The sequence below is a fragment of the Xenopus laevis genome, chromosome 7S (genome assembly GCF_017654675.1).
Source record: "Xenopus laevis strain J_2021 chromosome 7S, Xenopus_laevis_v10.1, whole genome shotgun sequence".
Lineage (NCBI taxonomy): Eukaryota > Metazoa > Chordata > Amphibia > Anura > Pipidae > Xenopus > Xenopus laevis.
In genome coordinates, this window is record NC_054384.1 from 62,356,681 (window position 1) to 62,380,662 (window position 23,982).

Here is a 23,982-nt window from a genome sequence, read left to right on the forward strand (position 1 = left end):
AAAAAAATTAAAGTTGGTGCTGCTGAACTACTAGGAGCAGCAGATTAGCACACCAGTCCCACTCCCCAACACTGCTAGACTAATAGCACTGGGCTCTTATAGTAGTAGTAGTAGTAGTAGTAGTAAAACAACAAAAAAATAAATAAAAGCAGTCCTTACAAGGACTACTGTTATTGCAGCAGTCAGCAGATGAGATCAGAAGCAGGACAGCTGCCCACTGCAGCTACATACAGAGCACTGCAGTAGAAGGTAGATTACTAGCCAGCAAAGCTACCTAAGCTTAAATGTCCCTCAAACCCCTGCAGACTTCTGTCCCTCCAATAACAGAGCAGTATCAAAACGATTACTAGCCAGCAAACTTTCAACTGTCCCTGAAATCACTAACAGGCAGCAGCTCTCTCCCTACACTATCTCTTCAGCACACACAGGCAGAGTGAAAAACGCTGCAGGGCTTCGGTTTTTATAGGGAAGGGGAGTGGTCCAGGGGAGAGCTTCCTGATTGGCTGCCATGTACCTGCTGGTCTGGGGTGAGAGGGCAAAAAAAAGCGCCAACAATGGCGAACCCAAAATGGCGAACGTCGCGCGACGTTCGCGAACTTCCGGCGAGCGCGAACACCCGATGTTCGCGCGAACACCCGATGTTCGCGCGAACAAGTTCGCCGGCGAACAGTTCGCGACATCTCTAACTGCTACAACTAACCAGTGCAGAAAGAATCTACTAAGAAGTTGAAGACTTTTTTAATCAACCTGTTTTTTCTAGGGATAAATGCTGTACCAGATGTAACAAATTGCTAATGGGAATTAAGCCTGTGTGCTGTAAAAAAGGGGAACTGCATTTAATTCAATGGGAAGTAATTCCCTGTAATTCTTCTCAGTAAGCACTACAGTTTTTCATTACAGGGGCCCAGTGTTAAGAACTAGAGCGGGTTCTTTGCGGTTAAAAAACAAATAGCTCTACATTTCCATGGCTGCTGGATCAGTGATGTTCATTATATCAGTATTATTTCTCATCAAGAATTGGCTGCTCCCATGAACATACCCTGAGCCAATCTTGTTGCTTTAAAAGACTTTATTATCTGGATTTCTAAGTATGCCTTTGTGTACAGAAACGTGACTGAAAATGTACCACGCACATCTGGTGCCAATTGAGAAGAAGAGACACTGAAGGCAAAGGACAACTTAAATAAATGTATTTAGCTTGTTTGACTATAAATGCAATTATGTTTGCCTATTATTACTGTGTCTCAGGCTTCATATGCTGTCATTCCCTCTTAGGAAGAGGTTCCTGCTAAGCATTTATTAAATATCTTATCATATCACAGCACAGAAGATCTTTCTATCTAAAAGTTTTACTTTCATTAATATATATATATTAATATATATAATAATATATAATGCATATAGGACCATCCTTTTGCTTTCTATGGCATCTCAAAAGTTCTGATATGAAATGTAATAAGACTAAGGGGAGGCCCATTTATCAAAGGTCAAATTTCAAATTCATATGAATTTTTTTTTTATTTGAATATACTCACAATTCGACTGGGAGGTTATTTTAGAAGAATTAACATGGCTGAATCATATTCAATTCGTATTCGATTCATACGAATCAAGTAATTCTTCCGAAAAAAAAATTGAATATTAAGAAGGCTATTAACATCTCCAAATGGCTCAACAGACCTCTGCCATTGACTTGTAAATGAACTCGGCAGGTTTTAGGTGGCAAATATTCGAATTAGAACTGTTTCCATGGCCAAGGTGTGATAAATCTCACAATCAAATTTACATTCGAATAGGGTGATTATATTTTGTTTACATATATGTGTGAATTTTGAAACTCGAAAATTAAACTTAGAATTCGAATTCACTTTTCGACCCTTGATAAATCTGCCCCTTGTGTCTGTATAGAAGAAAAGAGACAGCATCATTTGAAATACATTTGGGGCATACAAGTTTTTGGCAGGGACAGAAGAAACAAGATACTTTTATACACTTTTATCCTAACTCCTCTTGTCACATCCTGGATTAAAGAATGCTCTCTCCCTCTCTCTAAACTAATCTGAAGTATGTGTCTGCAGATAGCAGATGAAAACAGGTATTATATGACTTTAGGTCTCTAACAACACCTCTTCATCAGAAAAACTAGCAAGCTTTCTATACAACACCTCAGTCAGTTCTATGGTTTGTTAGTTACAAGTCCTCAAAGAGAAGGGGGAAATAGCTGTTTAATAGGTGCAGATGGAGCTCAATGCAGACACATTGTCAGATATGACTCCACAAGTGGGAGCTAACCACATACTAGTGCTTATTTAACCTGCATATTGATGTTACTGGGATGCTTTTCAAACACAAATGTCCCTATATAAAAGTGTGGCTTTATATTAGGTTCAACTAAGAGCTATCCTATGCCTCATTTAGTTTTCTGTGTGTATTGAGATCTCACAACTGCCAGCAATGTGGGAATGCCATATGTTAGTATAAAATAAGACTGAATGATGCTTGTAATTAGTCTACCTCTTAGAAAATTGGTTCCTAGTCATCAGTCCTCATTCCCAGACTGCTCTGTGTCAGGCCTCAAAAGAACACATTTGCTATGCCATATATCATGGACAGCAGCAAGAGAATGCAAGGCTAATTTCTGATACGAAACTACTTTATAAAATGGTGTTCTTAAATTATGAGATTCTTAAGAAGCTGCAAGAAATGTGCCTTAAATAACCCGATATATGAATTTTACAGTTGAAAATGAAGTCACCAGACAGAGGTGCCACTCGCACGCTACTTTCCTTGGAGTGCTATACACCTGAATTTATTTATAAACACTGGCTAAATCTACACCTAGCCAGTAACCCATAGTAACCAATCAATAATTAGCTTTTTTCCAGCCAGCTGCCATTAGAACAATAAAAATCAATCATTTGTTGCCTTGTATTACTTAACCAGGTGCAAATTTACCCAGTGATGGTAAATGCTTTGAATTATAGCCCTAAAATAGATTGGGGCTGCACATTGAGGTTGCAACGTTTAGAGAGACAAGGTGCCCCAAAATATATTGTAAATATCACACCGAGTAGTAGATGTGGTCCAGGTGCACCAGCCCCAGAGCCCCAGCTTTAGGGAGTGGCACGCCAGAAAAATCGAAGAACAGGGCTGTCCGGCACTCAAACGGATCCACAGGACCAGAAAAGTTTTAAGTTAAAAATATATCTTTAAAAATTGTATCTTTATTTTACAAAGTTAAAAATGTGTACTTGCATCTCCATCCGCCCTACGTGTTTTGTACCCACCAGGGCACTTAATCTAGTAATCAAATCCACTAGATATAAAATCCAACCCATGCAATCATAAAATCTGTTTATATTATTACAAGGTCAATAAATCAGTGGGCACCTCTGCACAGTATACATACCTTTAAGTATTATTGCCGTTCATTAAGGAATTTCTGAGACCTTTTAAATAGGGTGTCTTGGGGTATAGTTTACAGAACTTGAATGCCGATACAGTATATACTGCACATACATAAATGCCCCCAAGACTTCTGCTTCTAATATGTAGCAGAAAAAAATCACACCGGCACATCATGGGTAATGCTAGCAGGAAAAGCCTTGCTCGTTTATTGCGGATGCAACGTTTTGGGGCGTATCCCCTTTGTCAAGCTTGACAAAGGGGTTACGCCCCGAAACGTTGCATCCGCAAGCTTGACAAAGGGGTTACGCCCCGAAACGTTGCATCTGCAAGCTTGACAAAGGGGTTACGCCCTGAAACGTTGCATCCGCAATAAACGAGCAAGGCTTTTCCTGCTAGCATTACCCATGATGTGCCGGTGTGTTCTTTTTCTACAATGTATTTGAGGCTGCCAATTCCTCTAACGCCGAGCACCTGGGATTCACGTTTATCTGGACGGCCAGGGTGTTCGAGGGTAATCCTTCCCTTCTCTTATATGTAGCAAACATTCTACAGATGAAGAGCACACAATTTATCTATCATTATATTCTTTCCTTAGCTGTTTTCTTGTTTATTTCCTGAACTTTTATACTGCAGAGCAATATACTGTAGGCTGTTAAACTTAAGTGGAAAGGAGTTTGATTTATAAAAAGAGCATTACTTTTTATACAGGAAGTAAAATGTTTGCTCATTATTTTCAATACTCCCAGTTTATTGATTTATTTAATAGTGAGATGTATGCTCAAATGATTGCATCCATGTCTATGGGAGCAACTGAGGTTAATGCTATCGACAACTGAGAATATAAATGACATTTCAAAATTGCTTCTGATGAAGTTTGCAGTGAACTAGAGATATCAATTACCCATTACACTACAATAGGCAAAGAAGTTCACATATTCTCAAGAGTCTGTGTGCCAACTGTAATATCCATGTATATTTTACTTCATGCAGTACAAGGTGCAAGTCACACACACAATCCCTTGTTGTGTTGTTTAAAACACTTGTATTAGTCATTATTAATTAATTATTGAAGTTGCTTGTAATTGTTAATGTGAATTTAAAAATATAAACACATGAAAAAAACTGTCCCTTCTAGTTGTTCATAAAATGTACATTCTCATCTAGGCCTACAAATGAATTCTCCATTAAATGCAATATTCTTAATATAATTAGAATCAAGAAGGCTTTTCCATATGAACTGCTTCTATAATATACATAGCTGTGTTGTGCTATAAAGCAAAGATTAATATTATGCTCAATTAATAATACATTTCTTGCTAATGATCAAAAGGTCTCTGTTGCACACTCATTTAAACAGTATTTTCATGACAGACCAATGAGTGGCTACAATAATGTAACTACTCGGCAAGGGGCCCGGGTGCAGGCCATGCAGCCTCCCCTCATCCCCCACTGGAAGGGGATATTGTGGCGGATTCACAAACCTGCGAACCGACGGCGAGCCCAAGGGGGTGCGGGCCCTGGTGCCCCTGCACCCCCAGTAGTTCAGTCACTGAGGGCTATCTCTGCATCGCACCATACATGATAATCATGTATGTATGATTACTCATAGAACTTTTAACCCCAGCATTCTACACTTTTCATATTTCAGTTTGTTGCCAGTTTCAGTGTGTGGCGTCTGTTTTCTGAGCTGGCAGCCTGTTTCTTCAATGACCAGCATGTTCTGAGCCAAAAATAAAAATGTCGACACGGGATGTCCTTACAGCTGGGAATGTCCTTAATAGACTGCCTTAATCTTGTAATATGAATATCATCACATCACCATAAACTGATATGAAAACTGCAGAGGGAAGGAGAGTTGAACACTTGAATGCAATTCAAAGTAAGCATACAATGGATGGAATTACCATAAATAGAAGCACTTATATATGTCTGCTTCAGGAAAAAAATTAATAACTATATAGAAGTAGGGGAAATGAAATACCATGGATCGCTGTGCTATTTTTCCAGGCAAACCGACTGTGCTTTAATTCCTTGGAAGTAGTAAAATCTTACAGCATAGATAGAGGCTGCAAGTACATTAATTAGTAATGGCTACGCTTGCTAAATTCTTGTTCCTGTAAGAATTGTAAAAGAAAATCCTCATACTAACAAAAAAAAACCACACAGATACACACACACACAAAATTTCAATATCGAAATTTATCATGTGCTGTCTTTTTAAAATTTCAAATTCGACCATTCGCCATCTAAAACCTGCCGAATTGCTGTTTTAGCCTATGGGGGACCTCCTAGAACCTAAATGGAGTCAATTGGTGGACTTTGAAAAATCAAAGTTTTTTTTGGAGAAATATGGAATATGGACCTATTCAATCGAAAACAGACCTATTCGACCAAAAAAAAACTTTGCCTTAATTTCGTTTGGTCTTTTTGAATTAGAATTTCACAGTTTTTTCAATTTGAAATTCGACCCTTGATGAATATGCCCCTAACGGTCAAAAACTGACAGGCAAACACTGATCAAATGTTTACAATCAAGATAACTCTGTATATTGGCCATTAGGGTGTTTTTTTTTTTTTTTGCAAAACTTTGAAATAAAACAAGATATAAACTGTATAAAATGTAGCAAATCTATGCTCTTGGTGTGCTTGGTGTGCTCACACTTGTGTGTCTGTTATGTGTATATAGCCAATTCTAAGCAATGTTTCAATTTGTTTTCATTATTTATTCTTCTTTCCAACTTTCAAATGTGGATTCTATCTAAAAAATAAATGCTGTAGTGCTACAAATATATTGTTATTTTTACTTTTTATAACTCATCTTTCTATTCAAGCCTCTCCTATTCATCTTCCAGTATCTTATTCAAATCAATGCATGGTCAGCAATGCATGCTGAAATTGCAAACTGGAGATCGGCTGAATAAAAAGCACAATAAATGAAAAAACACACAAATAAAAAAAATTAAAACCTATTTCAAATTATCTCATCTTGACACCATACTAAAACTTCATTTAAAGGTAAACAATCCTTTTAATTACAGACACCCAACCCATTTGTATGCAAGAATGTATATGTATTCTAGTCAGGGATTAAGTAAGGGGCTTTCATCATAGGGAAATGAGTGTAGTTGAGAGCAATTAATAAGTAATGTTTTCTCTGTACAGAAGTAAGGAATTATTTTACAAATGCTTACTACACTGATTTATAAATATACTAAATCATGCCATGTCAATTAAAAGATATTCAGGACTTCAACATCTGTAAATATGTTTTTTGGAGTAAGAATATAATTCCTGGAATTGTAGCAACAAGATTGTTTTTAAAGCAATTGGAATATTGGGGAATATTTTGAAAATATTTTAAAATATGAACAAATACATGTACAGTATTTTGCTAATTTGGAGTATTCATTGTGTATACATCATAGGAAATAAATTGTCTTTAATAATTCAGTAACTAGAATCAATAAATAAGTTCAACAAGAATGAGACGAACAGAGATATGAATATACAGTACATTAAGGGGCAGATTTACAAAGCTCGATTGAAGGATTCGAATGAAAAAAACTTCGAATTTCGAAGTGTTTTTTGGGCTACTTCGACCATCGAATGGGCTACTTCGACCTTCCACTACTACTTCGACTTCGAATCGAACGATTCGAACTAAAAATCGTTCGACTATTCGACCATTCGATAGTCGAAGTACTGTCTCTTTAAGAAAAACTTCGACCCCCTACTTCGGCAGCTAAAAGCTACCGAAGTCAATGTTAGCCTATGGGGAAGGTCCCCATAGGCTTGCCTGCGATTTTTTGATCGAAGGATATTCCTTCGATCGTTGTATTAAAATCCTTCGAATCGTTCGATTCGAAGGATTTAATCGTTCGATCGAACGAATAATCCTTCGATCGTTCGATCGCAGGATTTGCGCTAAATCGTTCGACTTCGATATTCGAAGTCGAACGATTTTAGTTCCTGGTCGAATATCGAGGGTTAATTAACCCTCGATATTCGACCCTTCTTACATCTGCCCCTAAGGGGGTTATTTATCAACAGTCAAATTTCAGATTTATGTGAATTTTTTTTACTCTAATAAATTCGAATGTACTCACAACTTGAATGGGAGGTTATTTATAAAAAGAAAAACTTGAATGTCTAATATTCAATCGAATAGTCCCAACTGGAAAATTCTAATCAAATTCGAATCGAGTTTTCATTGGAAAAAAACTTCAAATCTCAGGAAGGCAATTAACATATTCAAATGGTTCAACAGACCTCTGCCATTGACTTCTAAATGAGCTCTGCAGGTTTTTTTATTTCTCTAAGGCTGGAACTACACGGTGCCCGTCCTTCTGATCCGACGTGATCAGATGTCACGTCGGATGTGCCGAATTGAATGTAAGTAATACAAATGTTGCATCTACAAACTGATTGCATACAACATGATTGTCAGATGCGAGTGCTGCATGTTGCGTTTTCATCTGACAGTCGTGTCAAATGCAATCAGTTTGTAGATGCAACATTTGTATTACTTACATTAGATTTGGAGCATCCAACGGGATGCCTGTGCTTCCTCTCATCGGATTGGAAGGACTCGCACTGTGTAGTTCCAGCCTAAATTTCTAAAAATTCAAGATTTATTAAATGTAAAAACCACGAAAAACTCTAATTCATTCGACCATATAATACTTTATTCTGTGATTTGTTCTGATAGCATGGCCCTTGCTGAATTGTCATCATATACCGCATTCATAGGTGATACTGATATCTGTGGAATGTAGTAATTTCTTTGGTAGTTTCCTTTTCCCTTACTATTAGTTTGGCTTGATGGAATTCCTGAATTAAACCGAAAACTCTAATTCTCAGTATAGGATATCAGTGTAAGAAAAGCTTACATGTTTATCATTAACAAAAGGTGTATATGCACATATTTGCAAAAGATCATTATAATCTGATATAACATGTATGTTTCTTTCATGTGGAATGGGATTATTGAGGCAGTAACCTAGATGTACTGTATCTAGACGCTGCAAGTAGGTCTCATTTTCCATGTTATTCTGTCCTTAAGAAATTTATGAAGGCTATCTGGTTTGACATATTTAAGTATTTTTAGAGTGAGTGACAAGAATACCCAGTGGGAATGACAAGAATACCCAGTGAATACCCATGCATGCTCCACCTAGTGGCAAAATTCAGAAAATAATAAATATTGATACTTACATGTTATAGGTTGATTTAAAAATACATAAATGAAAGTACAGTAGTAGCTGAATAATAAAAATAATAAAAATAATGAGTTGAAAAACAAATGTTATGGTGATCCTATAAAGCAGCTATAATTTGAGCTGATTCCATTGCTATATCCATTTATAGAACAATAACCAGAATTGAGCAATGGAATCTAATAAACATTTAAAAAATAAGTGCTAAATAAGGAAGACATCTATGTTTCCTGGGAATGTCAAAAATAATCCCCTATACCTCCACTAAACAAACATTATATAAAGTCTTATTATTGGATAATGCTTAAAGGTGAATTGTACTGACCATTCTGTATCTGATCTTGCGAGGGGAGATGTTCCTATATGTGGTAGATGCTTGGTTGGAAACGTGTTGCTTGGTGAATTCAAACAAGTGCTCTAACAGTTTTCATAACTTAGCCAATGGAAGCCTCTGCTGCTTTAGAGACTCTGTAGTTCTTCTATGAGTTCTTCTATTCAATATATTTTGGCACTGGAACTGGAATTCTTGTTTGAATGTCGATCAATTTTGTCTGAATACATATATGCAGCATCCCATCCTTAAAGAATTTGGAACAAGGTAAAAAGAAGAAAATAAAATAAAAATAATAGCAGTAAACAAGATTGCCATTTTGAAGATGTTAACACATCATGAGAAATATATATAAGTGTATATATTTTAATGTTATGAAAAAAAATCTAGGCCTAGTTTATCAAGCACATTAAGAGATAAATTTCTGTTTAATGTGCTATAAAGATTATGATTTGTCCATTGTTTTATGTAAATACCATACTAGCAACATTTTAATTGACAATAAATAAATTGTTTGTGTCTTATCACAGATTGTTTAGCAGATGTCTTTGTGGCATGTAAAATAAGGATCTTACATTCATTTTGGCAGTGTGATTGGTCTCAGCTTGGTTATCCGAATGTTTCCAGTGCAAAATTATCCAGAAACGTATTATAATTTAACCCATTATTGCCTGCAACACATCACACATACAGAAAATGGGTCTTTGGTAACATTTGCTGCCACTTTGCTATCTATGCAATGCTCAAAAAGACTTTTAAAAATGATGTTCAAAATTAGTTACATCACTCCAAAAACCGAAGGGGAATTTTCAGTTTGTTCATATTGAACAATTATCAACATAGCCACAAACATAAAAGCCCCACAACAAAACTGGTTCCTAGGGATGAATATTTTTTCTGCCATAGGCAGCACTGGCTTCCAAAAATGTTTTACACCTATTCTAGCCCTGCAGAAGTCTCCCTTTCTAGACCACTCTTAATTTATGAATCATTAAACAATAATATATTGGGCAAGAACCATAAAAATACATTTTGACTGTATAGTATTTACTGCTGGTGCTACCATTGATCTGGGCATATTTGACCTATATAGTAATTACATTCCTGCTGGATTTATCAAAGGGTGCAAAAAGAGCTCTTTGATACATATACTTCTAAAAATCCCATAGGACTTAATAGAAAATCTGAACCTATGTATCAAATGCTGCTACCTTTAGCTGAGCTGCTGCTACAATACAGTACTTATCTTGTATAATGAATTGCTGGGCTCCAGTCTATAAACAAGATGCATATAACAATATAATTTGGACAAAAGCAGCTATAACGTTCAATGACAAACTAGCAGGCATAGCTGTAGTACTCATCTCTAACACTGTAGCAGGCAAAATTTAACTGCCAGGCGGCACAGCCACGAATTTTTTCGCCTTGTTTCACCGAAAAAATGACGCCCATAGACTTATATGGTGGTGTGTGTCAAAAAAAAAGACACGCGTCAAAACAATTTCGCTGCGCGCCAAAAATTTTTTGACGCCCATAGACTTTAATTCGCGTCTGCGACATTTCGCCTGCGGCGAATTTTTGGCGAAGTGAAACGGGTCAAATTCGCCCATCCCTACTAAAAAGCCTAAAAGTTTAATAATACATACATACAGTACGTACATTTATGCATGCACAATTGTTCCCCCTGCCTCGCCATTACACAGAAACTAGATGTTAGGTAAGGGCAATGTGCATGAGACAGGGGAACTAGACCCTGGGTGTTCTTGCTCTGAATTTAATGGAGAACCCCAGTTTCATGACCTTTTGTTGAATGAGCATGTAACATGATACTCTGTTACTTGCCTAATCCCTTCAGTGCACTATGGGATTCTCTGATTCTGTGTAAACAGAACTGGCCAGATGTTTTTTGAACTACAGCTATTTATTGCATGTATGAATGGAAGTATATCCTTATTTATATTGTGCTACTAGCCTACGCTGCCCTGTACAGCAGAGCAATACATAAATAGAACAAAACAGGGGTCAATACAATAAAAATACAAAGTACAGTTATGTCCAAGTTTATGTGTTAAGTATAAAAGGACAAGCAGAAGGAGGCCCCAGCCCTGTAGAGCTTAAATAAGTGAGTAATTTATTAACATAAAATTATATTAATTGCTGCAGTTTACAGTGGTTGTCATTGTCTCATTAGTATCCATACGGAGGCAGATATTATGTGAGTGTTGCAAGAGGTAGTTTTTGAGTTTATTTTTGAAGAAACTGAGAGAAGATGGTCTCTTGAGGTTCAGTGATTTATAAAGGAATGGAGGAGTCGGACAGGAATGTATGAAGACAGGAATTTAAGAGCTAAAGTTAGGACAGTTAGTAGCAAGTTGCAGTAGTCTAGGTGAGAAAGAATGAGGGCATGCATGAGTGTGAGCTGTTTCAAAAGAAATGAAGGCATGGACTGTAGCTGTTAAGTTATAACTAGAGCTAGAAGTGTGACATGTAAACACTGGCCATGCAGAAGCTTCCCTAAAATTAGGTGCAGTTAATTTGTTTTTTCTTTAAAAAAGTGTGGTAAAAGTGCTATGGTTGGTCCATATTACTTGTATTAATATTATTTATACAGAACAGTACCATAATCGCTTGCAATGTTTTATTTTTGAATTCGGGGAATATTAAGCAACAACATGTCTACACTAGCTATGAGCGGAAAGAAAAATCACCATGAACAGATTTGCAGTGAAACCTGTGAGTTTGCCCATGGCAAATTTTTTTCACAAATATCAAAATTCACCTCTAGAAGAATTTGGGCTAGCCAGTACAAGCAGTAAATATCATACTTGCCCTGGCAGACAAGTGAGTGTCAATGAAATCGCAATCACTCGGCCTTGAGTGTGTAAACCTTAAGTCAACTCCCAGACAAAGCAAATCTGTTGAGGTATGCTCACCAGTGGTTTACATTGATCATCATCACACATTGCATCCTGAAATTTAGCAGAGCTCTATAAGGTTACTGTGAAGCACATTTATTTTCACATTTTTTGTGATAGTGACAAATAGGTTGACACAGGTGGAACAGGATGGCATGCAACAAATCTGAGGAGGACTTATGAAATGTGACTCCAGGTAGAGTTACATAGTTAAATCGAGTTGAAAAAAGACAACTTCCATCAAGTTCAACCCCTCCAAATAAAACCCTGCATCCATACACACCCCTCCATACCCTCACATAAATGATATATACCCATTTCTATAATAACTATAGAATTTGGTATCACAATAGCCTTTGATATTATGCCTGTCCAAGAAATCCCAACAGCCAACTATCAACAAATTTGGATCAATAATATCTTGAGAGGATCAAGTTGCCTGTCTCTTCTATAATATGTCAACATAAATGCTACTTTGATATTTATCCTTACATATATAGTGGTATATATTTAGTGGGTACCACAATGCATATACTGTATGGCCAGAACAGAGAAAAATGAGGATCTAAAAAAATAGCCAAGTACACTGTAGTAGGACTTCATAATAATTAAGTTGATAAATTATGGCATAATACAGGTATGGGATCCCCTATCTGGAAACGTTATCCAAAGAGCTCCTAATTAAGACCATCTCCTATAGAATTCATTATAATTATAAATTTATAAAAATGATTTTCATTTTCTCTGTAATAACAAAACAGTACCTTGCACTGGATCCTTGTACTAACCATAATGGTGTCAAAGCAATTATATTGGGGCTATTTCATGTTTAAATCATTTTTAGCAGACAAGGAGGCCTTTGGTTTTAGAAATCTATGAAACATGAATAAACTCTATTTCTCTAAAACCATAAATACCATGAAAGTTATTAACGGGTCCAAATGTAAAAAGTTGAATTAAAAAATGCTGAAGGATACACTAAAAAAACTACGATTGTCTCTAAAAACGTCTGAAAAAATCTGAAACCACTGAAAGTCTGAATGTTTAAAAAAAAGGTCCAATAGGATCAATGCCGCTCCCATTGACTTCTATAGGACCTCGACTACTTTTCCTTGTCAAATTATTGTATTAGAGGTTAAAAAACCCAAAATGTTTAGAGTAAATATACGATTCATGAAAAAAATTTGAATTTATTAAATTGGCCCCTTAAGGTATGGTGATCCAAATTACAAAAAGGTCCCTTAGCTGGAAAACCCCATGTCATAAACGTTACAGATAACAGATCCCATACCTGTGCTACAATTTGATTAGCTAGTAATTCTCATATTACTATAATTGAATTCATTTTTAATTACACAACCTAGAAATAATTTTTTATGCATAAAGGATCTGTAACAAGTAAGAATTCACTGGTGGTAGCATCTGATATGTTATTTTAATAAAATTCTCATTTTGAGATGGAAAGCAAAATTCTTTGGCATCCTTTGAGGGAAAAGTGCAGTGCCAGAGGTATTCTGCAGTAAGATAGAAATGTTTTTTGGATATTGCTGATCTTCATTGCAAAGCTGCAGAGGTAAAAGTCTTAAAGTGAGTCATCGGTAAAGGTGAAGGAGAACAGAGTGCATAATTCTAAATAGGGAATCCACAATGTTTTGTACAGTATTAAACTGGGATTTCTATGATGTATCCAATATCCTTATTAAGCACTATCTACATAAATGTCCCAAGTAAGTTGATTTGAAAGGCAGAAATCCAGCCAGTGTCAGATTTCCCTTCTTATTTTACAGAGATCAGCTGGTCATAGGTTTCTGCCTGGTAATGTGAAACTGCAGTCTTTTCCGTTATTGATCAAGGGAATTCTGAAAAGGTTTTTCACTACCTACTATAGCTACTTGACTATTTATTTTGTTATTCATTATTTGTAAGACTCTTAATTTGTGGTATATGTTCAGTTTTGCTGGTCTTCATATTTTTAGCTTTCTAAATGAGTTGCCTCTTCTCAGAGCCAGCTGGATTAGGTGCTGAGGGATAGAATAAGACGACACTGCATTTTAATTACTCTGGTTATACAATTCTGCATGTGTGGTCCTGAAAGAGACACTACTATAAGACATAGCATGAAATAGAATGAAGAGGGGGCTTACATTGTTGAAATGCATTAATTGATTTAATATAAGGAAGAGGGAAAGAGGAATTCTAAACAAAGAGTTTATGCTGACAGGCTAGTGGGTGAAATACTGAAGGGTAATATGCGGCATTACTTTGACAGATATCTGAAACAGCACAGTAACTGCTCATTAAATAAGGACATTCAGATATGCATGGGCAAAAACATACTGTAGATATAAAATAGGGCCAGCAATAAAATCAAACTGAATCTGTTTTCATGTAAAAAAAATAAATTCTGCATAACAGTCAGAAGACAACATGTTGACACTGCATCTAGTTAGCAATATTTGTAGGTTGGTTTGTGTGACTGGGCATAGTTCTAAAAGGAAAATACATCAATAAAATAAAGTAAATAACATCCTGATCCTTGAAAAAAATTAATGTGTAGTTTTCAGAGCAAAAAAAAAAAAAGAACTACGAATTATTCAAGATTTATTAAAGTCCCATCACAGTCCCATAAATAAGGTCCCATTCACGAATTCGGAGTTGCTTGAAGTTGGATATTAGAAATACTGAGATAAATTTGGACCTTTATAAATAACCCCCCTTAATTGCCAGGGACAGTAGACTGCCAAAATGTAGAAGTGGAGGCTTATTTATTATATACTGTAATACTCACAAACCCCTAAACCACGATTGCCATCGAATTTTTGTAAAAGATCCGAATATAAAAAGTATGAGTGAAAAAAGTGCTGACTGGTGCTGACTGGTGCGGTAAAAAAATACCAATACTTTGAAAACCTCTAAACATTTTAGGTTTTTCGGACGATTTCTACCAAAGAAAAAATTAGAAAACCTCTAGGAGTCTGAATTGATTTAAAGTGGTCCAATAGGATCAGCACAGCTCCCATTTACTTCTATAGGACTCAACAAATTTTACATGACGTCATTTTGCCTTAGCTGCTTTTGTGGCTTTAACACTTAGGGGCCCATTTACTAATAATTGAATTGGATATTTTTTTCCACAAATCTCAAAAAATTCATGGTTTTCCTATATTTCTAAAAAGGTCTACAAATTCAAGATTTATTTAGGGGCAGATTTATTAAAGTCTGATAGAATAGGATCCAAATTGCACCATTCTATGGAAGATAATAGATTTTGGTTAACTTTGAACCAACTTGATGATAGAAGGATGTGGACTGCAAAAGAACAAATAAAAATGATTCTCAGAATTCTGCAGTTACAGATGATATTAAACCACAGTACATTTCTTTACTCATCACATTGGTTTCCCGTCATGCCTGATTAATTGATTCTTCTCACCTGCGAAGAATGAAATTGGATTTTATAAAAGGAAACAAATATTATAAATTCCAGATGAAAAACAGCCCTTTCTAGTAAAACACACACACACACACGGACAGAATGGCTTTTCATCTTCCCTTACAGTCAGTTAATTAAGTGCCAACTGAGGTCAGAGCTGCTATTAGGGCTGTGTGTCCATACCTATGGGCTGTGTCATGTATCTGGAGCAGAGACACAGTTCTGGCTGTTACCTCTGTGTGAGAGGCTATTGGAGCCTGAGAGAGAGCAAAGGGGCTTGTGAAAAAGGGAACCTGTGGGGAAGCAGGTGCTGTGAATGTCTGTGTACTGACAGGTGAGAGAAGGTGACTCTCTGGAGAGCTGCATCAAAGTGCAGCGAAAGGAAAGGTATTGTACATGTTTTTTGCTTTTGGGTGGAAAAAACCCATATAGGCAGTTAGAATTTATTCATCTGTTTACCCAGAGAAGAGCAACTGTTTTTGGTACAATTTATGTGAAAGCTGAAGTGCTGAGAATAAAGTGCAGTGAGAAAACTGCTTTTAACTGCAATTTGTTGTTCCTGTTTCCTGTCAACACAATACAGTATAATCAAGAGCATGGAGGCTGGGTGATGAAAACAAAAATTATCAGAATACACAATATTTTAAGGGAGCTTTTGCTGTTCTTTTTAATTACTATTAAGTTACTATTCCTCTCACCTTAAGATATTGCAGCAGACCTAATATATAACAGACCAGGACCAAAAATTTTGAAAAATAAGAGAAAAGAAAGGGGGCAATTTATTAAACCACAAAAAAGAAGACTTTTTTGGGACTTATTATGCTCCACCGCTGATACAAATCCAAAAATACTCCAACTAAAATCTGTCAAAGTCATGCAGAGGTCAATGGCAGATATTTGGAAGATGTTTCTTGCCTTCATGATTCTCAAAGTTTTTGGATATTTTAACATTCATTTTTGTGTAACACTCAAAACAGTTGTGCTTTTCGAGTGACAATCTGAAAAAGTTGCGTTTTCGAGTGACAGTTTGAAAAAGTAGTACGATTCGTTTTTTTACACAACTTTTCCTGTGCAGAATTTTTTCATGTATAAAGATCTCATTAAAAATGAAAATAACTAGAATTTACAGGGTATACACCAGCAAATGTGCTCTTGGGACAGACTGAGCCTCACAACATTTTTTGGCAGTGTTTACCAAAATCAGTCAGTGAGATGTGTGCAGTCTCTAAGAATTATTTAACCTTCCAGGGTAACATGGGGAGGGTATATTTATCAAGGGTCAAATTTCTAATTCATGTGAGTTTTTTAAAACTCCTATAAACTTCCATGAATTTTAAATTTATTATAAAAAGCTAATTTTTTGAAACTCGGGTGAATAGGATTTACTCGAAAACTCAAATCTAATTTGAATCAAATTTTAAAAACTCGAAAAAAAACTTGAATGTCAAGTTTGACAGTTTTGACCAAATTAGAATTTTTAATTCGGTCCTTGATAAATCTGCCCCTTAATAATTGTAAATTACTTTTTGGATAGCACTCTGTTTTAGCAATATCTAATACAACAGCTTCTTTAGTAATGGAGTGGAACTTTCAGAATCATATCAGGTTTAAGTGTGGTTCATGTGTAATTAGAACCCTGCATGATCCAGTGTCTTAAACCTTATTCCACAGCTTTGCATGGATCAGGGTAAGTCATTAAGAAATTGGTGCGCAACATTAGTTTTGATTTTTAGGGGCAGATTTGTTACAATTAGTACCAGGAGTTAATCTTGCTCAAGTTTTCTTGGATTTGTTTACTTTTTGTCCAACAATCGTTGTAGCTTTTAAAAAGCTCTTCACTGATGGAACTATTAATTTTTTGAATGATTTTGAAAACAATTGATGCAAGAGAGATTACAATCTCTTTTGCATATTATTAAAAAGAGTTGTCTGAACCCCAGGTATGAATAACAATTCATCTGCCCCAATATGTTGCCTTATTGTTGACCAATAAATGCATCATATATGGGAAGTGTATGAGTGTATTCAAATTTTTAGGTATTTTATTTTTTAGTTGGAAATCAATTTTCTCTATTCAGCAGTTTATATTAAGTCTACTTGTCAGTGTTTTTGGATTTTGGAAAACAAAACAATTGATTGAATTGATACCCCTATTCTGCTTGGAGGAGAAGGTGAAAATGCTTTTTTTTATCCCTTGACTGGAACCTAAAACTGTATATCCTGCTTGTGCATTACAGGGATACTGACTCTTGCTATGTCATCCCTTGGACACAGCATCCCGGGGTTAGCAGTTAAGCTGTCTGGCACTATAGCAGCCACAGATCAATAGCCTGAAACTGATGTCTGCTGTATATCCCCAAAGGAAATAGTAAGGAGCAACTCAACTTTCTGCACCCCTTAGCAACTAAGCCCAAGTCAGGCTCCTGCCAGCATAAACTCTTTTGGCCAGGGCCTCTTGTTTTGATTATTCTTTGTATTTTTGCATGACATTTGTGGAACATGTTGTGCTAATTATAAATACTTTTAAAAATCCCCATATATTCATCACTAATATTATCTTCTCCGGGATAATGGGTCCTGGGCATAACATTAGCAATCAGCAAAATAAATGAAATTTCCCTATAGAGCTTACAATCTATGGAAAGGTGAAGTGGGTGCCTTACCTTGGGTGTCTGAGACACTACATGAGGTACTTAGTGGAAGCAGTTCAGTATATGAATTTGATATAATAAAACAGTAAGTCTGTTCTGTTTCAATTAAATAATTACAAAGTCATGTCACAGTGTCTTGTTTTCTCCCTCTAACTTTTATTAAAGAGACCTCAACAAGCTTTTTCCTTCTCCCAGAACTGCATACCCTTTAGTTAAGCTAACAGGAGGACAAGCTGAGTAGGGGAATTGTTCATGGAAAGTAGCCCTTTGGCTGGTTGCTATAGAAACCGACATACCACAGCTCTGACCCCTGAGAGGTTTTAACACTCTCCCTCAGCAGGGATGCCAGCAGCTGGACTGCAGCTGTTAGTGAGGCAACTAAAGCACAAATCCCTGCCACTTACAGAGAAAAATACACAGGCAGGAGAAAGCAGATTAACCAGAATGCAAAGGAAAACAGACAAATTAATAGCTATTCAAAATACCAAGTGCAAGATATACTATTCTCTGCAAAAACACTTCAAGGATTCTCCTGTGTTTTACTGTAATGCAAGCTATATTATTGATATTTACATATAAAAGACAACTACTCAATAACAATAAAACATACTGCTAGTGTTTCTAACACTTGGGGGCAGATTTATCGAGGGTCAAATTTCGAAGTACAAAAAACTTCGAAATTCGACCATCGTATTAAAAAACTTCGAATTCGAATATTGAATTCGAAGTTTTTCAATACATTTGGCAATCCTGCGGTCGAATAAAAATCGAACTTCGAATATCGAATTTGACGTTTTTTCAACAAATTTGGCAACCCTGCGTTCGAACGATTCAAACGATTTTTAGAGATTGATCGAAGGATTTCTATTCAACCAAAAAAAACTCGGAAAAGTGTTCTGGAAGGTCCCCATAGACTAACATTGCACTTCGATAGCTTTAATTTGGCGAAGTATGAAGTCTAAGTTTTTTTTTAAAGAGACAGTACTTCGATTATCGAATGGTCGAATAGTCAAACAATTTTTACTTCGAATCGTTCTACTCAAAGTCAAATGGTCGATTATAGCCTATTCGATGGTCACATTTTTTTTGAAATTCGAACATTCACTCGAGCTTCGTAAATCTGCCCCTTATTGTTTAGTGTATGTATGTATGTATGTATAACTTTATTTGTAAAGCACTGTTAATGAACCACAGCGCTGTACACAGGGAAGACAAATCACATAATAAATATACACAGAAATCATATTCAATAGTATATCTTGGTACGGCTAGTGCTACAGGCAGGTATGCTCTTTAAATCCTATGATATTTTCCAGAATTCCCACAGTTGTCCAGATCCTAGATCTTTCTGTAATTGGATCACTATGCCATAGAGCTTCAGAAAAAAATATGTGAGTTTGCCACATCAACTTTGATTTATGGAGTTCTCAAAATCTCAAAAAAAAAATAAAGAAATCAGTCAGTCGAAAACTCAAGCTGTTAAACAGGACTAATACAAATGGCTCTCTCATGTATTGGAGCTTTGTTGATACAAGTATAGCATACCTCCCAACATTTTGGAATTAGAAAGAGGGACAAAAAGATTTGGCGCGCATAGTGAAGCAAATTCTAATTCCCATATTCATTTTACAAAATTTGGCAGGTTGTGAAAAGTTTGAACACATTTATGTGGCTTTTATGTGTTATTACAGTTTTGCTAATGAAGGTGAATTGCCATTTAAGCTGTGAGTCTAAGATCTCCCAATAGACCTGCTTTTCTTAAAATGTTACAATTGCTTCCTTGGTAATCTTAAATTGTTACAAAATTGTTACAAAATCGAAAGTGCACCTGCTGACTGGTATGGGCTCTCTGCCAAAAGCCAATTAAGTTAGAAACATTGTATCTTGTTCTGGTTGTTCAGTGCAGGAGATCAAAGAAAAAGTTGGGACATTTCAGTAACAATTCAACGCTGTAAAATATGCTGGTGCTCTATAAATACATGTTAATAATAATTTGTGACTGTGGGTTGAACTGTCAAAACAGGACAGTTGGGAGGTATGGTATAGGACCTGTTATCCAGAATGCTGTTTTCCGGATTTCCATCTTCATGCCTTAAGTCTGCTAAAAAAATCATGAAAAAAATTAAATAAACCCAAATAGGCTGGTTATGCTTCCAATAAGGATTAATAATATCTTAGTTTTGCTCAATTACAAGCTACTGTTTAAATATTATAAAGAAAAAGGAAATCATTTTTTAAAATTAGGATTATTTAGATAAATGGAGTCCATGGGAGACAAACTTTCTGTAATTTGGAGCTGTCTGGATAACAGATCCCATACCTATACTGGGTTTCTGGATAACACACCGTACCCATATTTTATACAACTGCAAAAATGCTCAGCATTCATTACAAATAATTCTAAGCAACTATAGTAAAAAAAAACTCCCTATTATTTCGTGACAAGGTTTTTTTTTAAGGGAGCCACACAACTCCAAAGTTCTGTCTTTTGCTTCTTCCGGTTAGAGCTGCAGTATTTCTGAGGCAGCACAGAGATCATCACAAAATGGTGGTTCAAGGCAAGAGATGTAAAAGGGCAATATTTACAGACATATATACTGTATTTCTATTCCCGTTTGGCAAGAATAGATGTACAGTATATATTGGAGTGGAGTGCCTTCAAATGGGTTTTTTTTGCCTTCCTATGGATCAGCTAGCAGTTAGGCAGGTTTTATATATAAACTAAAAAGGTTGAAATTGATGGACTTGTCATTTTTCAACCTAACTTACTATGTCACTGTGTATTGATTCCCAGGAATACAATGGGATGCTAATGCTGATCACTCTGTACCTATATTAACTTCTCTTATTTATATCTAATGAAGGACTCATGTGGAAAGTGATTGTCACATTCTCACTGCAAGAATATAATGGAAAAAATTATTATACATCAGCAACTCCTGAGGTTTTAGTACATAAATTGAGAGAATGAAAGGGAGTGCATTTTAGGAGATCAGGGGAATATTATAACCCATGCTAGATAGGACTGAAAAACAGTTACACTTGTGGTTGGCTAAGCTCTTTCACCACTGGAGGCAGGAGAGGTGAGTCATTATCAGAAGTTAGTATTTAACCCAAACTAGGATTTATTCTATTACATGAATTAAATGTGTAGTTCTTCAAAGTTATCCATCAACTAATTAATTAAAGGATTTGCTACAATGTAGATCTCAAGAGCTCCGCTTACCATTTGGTTAGCAGATGGGAAATGTCACTGCAAAGGTTAAAAGTAATGTTAAATTCTCCAGAAATATTTAATAGTTATATGTATGCCAGAAGCCAGACAGGCGAGTGTCACATCAAAATATAGCTTCTGAATGGTGCAAGAGGTGGTCCAACACCAAGAGGACATGTAATATATATTTTGAATTTTGCAAAATGCACTGCACTGATCCCACAAAAATAAATTAACTTTAAAATCCTATTACTACAGACAAAATCAATCTGACAAGCTTTGACAAGTAGTATAGGTTTTTGGATTGACACTTTTCTGTTATCTTAAAATATCCTCTGGATAATGTTGTAAAAAACCTTGTGTTTGTTCACATCTAGTAACCCCCAGCTGATCAGTAAGGTGCAGATTTATTAAGGTTCGAATGGTAAATTCGAATTCGAATTTTGAGTTGAATTTTTGGCCAAAACTCACAAATTCGAGTTGGGAAAAATCCAAACTCAAATTCGAGAATTATAATACCTCGACCCTGGGAACAACTCAAATTCGATAGTACACCAACTAAAACCTGACTAGTTCAAGTAGAAGTCGAAGGCCAAGGTCCAGTGAGCCATTTGGAGATGTTAATAGCCTTCCTGACATTCAAGTTCAGTTTGAATTCGATTCAAATTCAATTTGAGTTTTTGGGTCGGTAATATTAGTTCGAGTTTTCTTAAATAAGATACCATTCGAGTTTCGAGATCATTTGAGTTCATTCGAGGTAAAAAAACCTCTATTATTTGACCTTTGATGAATATTCACCTTAATGTTACCTGCTGATTGGTTGCTATGGGTTAATAAACAAGTAGCAAACGTTAAGACTTTTAAGACATTTATTACATTATCCCCATAGCCGGTATTGGTTGTGATGTATGCAACTCCATATGTTCTATGTAAGTAATTAATGTGGTTTAGTTGTATAAACACATTTACTTTACAGCGCTGTGAAATATGCTGGAGCTATATAAATAAATGTTAATAATAATAAATAATAATAAATAATAATAGTTCCTATCGGAATACTGAACTCTGATCTTCCCTCACTGACCTGGTTAGCATTATTAAAGCCAGAAATTTAATTAATTTTTAAACACACACACGCGGTTTACATGCTTTCAAGCTAAACAAAGAACGTTTCAGTCAAAACACATCTATTGTTATTTTTTCTCTAATTTTCCAGAAAATGAGCATCTCATGAAGTTGAATCTAAAGAATTACATGAATTCTTGATTTTAGTAAATGTATGCTTCACAAGGAAATGAGCATCTCATGAAGTGGAATCTAAAGAAATACATGAATTCTTGATTTTAGTAAATGTATGCTTCACAAGGAAATGAGCATCTCATGAAGTTGAATCTAAAGAATAACATGAATTCCTGATTTTAGTAAATGTATGCTTCACACAAAGCAGTGTGTTATGTAATGCAAGGCAGAAGTACTTAATACTGCTCTTTCTGAGATAACTGACTGCGTAGGCTCAACTAAAAGCTTCAGTGCTAGCAGCAAACACACATGCAAACTTGTACTTACTAAAACAGCCCAACAAAGTTCTTGCATATTATTGCATATTATTCTTGTATATTGCAAAACATATTATTCCTGGACCTATCATCAATACATCCTTTGCAACTACTCCTGTCACTAAGGTAGAAGGTGCATTGCTAAGGTGCAGTGGAGCCTTGTACAGTACAGGTACAAATGGCATTCACAAATGGCATTCTGTTATCCAGAATGCTTGTGACATAGTGTGTTCCGGATAATGTATCTTTCCATATTTTGGAACTCCATGTCATAAGTCTGCTAGAAAATCATGTAAATATTAAATAGGCTGCTTTGGATTAAGTTCAAGGTTCAATGTTTTAATATACTGTTTTAATATTAGTATTATTATTTGGATAAAATGGAGTCTATGAGAGAAGGCCTTTCCATAATTCGGAGCTTTCTGGATAAGAATCCCATAGCTGTAGTACAGCAGCCCTTTGTACTGCTACTAATATAATACATGGATCTAGAACTTTAGACCACACAGAATCTGCAAATCAGTGTCCTGTATGAGATGGGTTGTGTACCAAGAGATTGTATGAAAACCAAAGCAATCCCTCCTAGCTGACTTCAAGAAAAATACATTGTAATGTTGCAACCATAAGTAATCCCCGCTCACTGCCCAGCAGCCATGGTCTACATCTCCAAAGGTGTTAGGAAAGGTAGCTAGGCTTTCCATGAACATCATTGGCATGAAAGACACATTTTTCTTGCAAATATACATTATACTTGATCACATATACAGTATATGCCTGAAAACATTGGTGGAAAAAACCAAAGGGCACCTCGGATGGAAGTTAGCATTATCAATTATCTTTATGCTAACAGTTAACTATACATATTCCAAAGATTACCAGTCTTTTGCTTGTGCAAACAAACTATTAAAAGGTTACATTACTTTTTAGGCATACAATTCACCACTAATTTCTACTGGAAAAAAAAGGGGGACAAAATGCCCCTGCCTGTTGTTGTGCCAAACTGCATGAGAATTTTATGTGTAAAAGACTGCCTGTCACCATTCCATGTGTGTCAGCCAGGCTGCTTTCCATTTCATAATATCAAAAGCGAGGACAGTTGGACAGGGGCAATTTAACAATGCCCTAAGCTGTTTCAATTCTATGTAAAAGCATATGTATCTTGACAGCGCTATATAAATAAATGATGATGATGTTTTTGTAAAGTATTGCATTTCAAATGAAAGTCAAAAGAAGTGATTTTATGTATATTTTCAAATAC

The 23,982-nt window shown here is 35.8% G+C and overlaps 1 protein-coding gene across 5 annotated transcripts in view; it reads right to left on the reverse strand.

Moving 5' to 3' along the window:
• Nucleotides 1-23,982, reverse strand: part of pknox2.S (PBX/knotted 1 homeobox 2 S homeolog) — a 404,889-nt gene that overhangs the window by 242,251 nt on the left and 138,656 nt on the right. For all 5 annotated transcript variants that reach the window (XM_041571316.1, XM_041571317.1, XM_041571318.1 and 2 more), the window contains exon 4: nucleotides 8,950-9,202. The gene's annotated coding sequence lies outside the window, so the exon portion shown is untranslated. The remainder of the gene's footprint in view (nucleotides 1-8,949; nucleotides 9,203-23,982) is intronic.